Source organism: Phoca vitulina, unplaced genomic scaffold, assembly GCF_004348235.1.
Source record: "Phoca vitulina isolate PV1807 unplaced genomic scaffold, GSC_HSeal_1.0 scaffold2, whole genome shotgun sequence".
NCBI lineage: Eukaryota > Metazoa > Chordata > Mammalia > Carnivora > Phocidae > Phoca > Phoca vitulina.
The window spans coordinates 40047418-40049690 of NW_022589705.1; positions in this window are offsets into that span (position 1 = coordinate 40047418).

A 2273-nucleotide genomic window follows, 5' to 3' on the forward strand; every position below is an offset into this window, starting at 1 on the left:
TCCTGTCTAGCCGAGGAACTCGACCGCTCCCTGGCAGCCTGGGGGCTGACTTATCTAGCGGTTCCCGCTCCCTTTGCGAAAAGTTTTCTCATTAAGATAAAGAAGGAACATCTGAGCAGCACAAAAGCTTATGATTTGCGACTAGATTTGAAATCAAGGCTACAAGAAAGACAAAAGTATGTTGCTAATAGTATTGCTCTTTCATCTCGTCCTAGACAAAATTTAAGCCCTAGAAGGGGCCAGTTCCTGCCTCAAATGTTGGCTGTGGGTTTGTGGAGGGGGGGGGGGCGGTGTTCTCAGAATACCGTAATTTTGATGAGGATTGGAGGGTATGTTTGTTTAAACAGCTTCTTTATGGTGCAAATTTTACTTCATTATTTAGTGTGTAAAGGGGAATTTAGTAAGAGACTAACAATATTTTTATTTCCAATTTTCCCTTTTTTAGAAAAGAAACAAAGCAAAACAATTTAAGAATACCTGGGAGTCTGTTTCCTAAAGGCCTTTAGTAAAATCATGTGATGTTCCAATTAAACGGATATATGTATCTACATATCTATCTATATATAATCTTCTATATTCGTATCTCCTTGCCTTGTTTGTCTAGAAGAGTAAGATCGAAGGGGTCTCGCCCAGACAGGTCAACAGCAGACTAGAGGAGGGGCAATGGGCAGAGATAGGTAGCCTTCCTGTAATGAAGTGAGCCTGTATAACAGTCTGGGACCGAGCAACGACTGCAAATTTAGTTTTCCCTCAAGTACATTTTTCTCCCATAAACACGAGGGTCCCCAGAGCATTTTCCTAATGCCATTGTTTTCCTTTTCGCGCAGCTGCGCACAGGTTAATATTAGCCATCCCCCTTCCGGTCCTTTCTGGGAGATCTCGCTTAAATTTATGAAGTGGGGGGTAGAGGACGCTGGGATCTGTGCCCTCTTACAGAACTGAAGGCTTGGGGCGGACCTAATTCTCCTAGAAAAGCTAACCTGTGCGTGGAGAACAGAAAGTCTTGTGGTTTTCATCAAGTGCAAAAATTAGTATTGGGGGGAAAATCCACATAATGCATTTTCCATGAAATAGCATCGGTCTCGAGATGTCTCTTCCGAATGGAAAGACAGTCGTCAGAACATTGGCTCTATCAGGGTGTTCATAGAGAGCAGGATTGAAAGTGGAATTAAAAAAAAAAAGTCCAGTTCAGAGATTTAGTTACTATTCATTAGGGTCTGCAAAATGAATCTGGGGGTCCTGCTTGGCTACTCTCCGGGAGAATTAATCGCTCGGGTCATTTGGAGATCCGGAGAGCGCGGGAGCTGTTTGGGGAAGTAGGGCGGGGGCGCGGGCGTTTATGCGGTCTTTCCACCCACCCTCGCCTAATCAGTCGGCTCGGCTCTCAATCAGGTTTTCAAAATACTAATCTTAATCTAAGAGCCCCTATCTCTGCATCAGTGAAGGAAATTATCATTTTTACTGGCTTCTGGGCATGGGGAAGAAGAATGGTCGTCAGACCTCAGAAGACCTAAAAGACTGGTCTGGCGTTCGCTTTACTGCCGACGCACTGCCGGACCCGGACCTTTTCCCGGGGTGTGATTGTGTGCACACAGCCTTGCTCTGTAGGCCTCCCGGCGGTGAGTCTGTTTCTGTGTCCTCGGCGTTGTAAGCCTTTGGCTGCAGTCGTGTGCGGAGGTGGGAGGAGGGGGGTGTGCAGGTATTTGCTGTGAATGTTGGGGCTGAGCGTCCTGTTGGTGCTGGGCCCAAGGACCTCCTGACCCTTTGTCAGGGGTGAACACCTGAACCTGGCCCGGCTTCTTGGAGCTCGCGTCACACCTCTTACCCACGCTCCTCCTCCGCTAGGAAAAGTTCGCCCGCTACTTCGCAGAGTTGGGTTCCTGTGCTAAAAATCAGGGCTCTTTTTGTCTTTCTAATAAGGGTTTTTAGCCCAAACTCCAATTGAAACCAATTTTGGTCGAAGGAGGACATACCAAAAAACATCATCTTGTGTTTCTGCAGGTGGGAGAGGAATCACCCGCGTTGGGTCGATTCCTACCTACTAACTTGAAATTTCTAGATGGCCATCTCTCCTTAAATGAAAATCAAGAGACCGCAAGCCCACCCAGGGACTGCCCAGGGACAAAGGCTCTTTGCAAGGCCCGAGGAAGAAACCCAGAGAGACTTGGGAGGACGCCCTGGCAAGTTGGGAGGCGCTGGGTGTGTCTCCCGAAAGCCGGAGGGGGTCAGGGAAAGGGTCTGGGTCCCCTGGGGCCAGGCCTTGATTGGAGGTC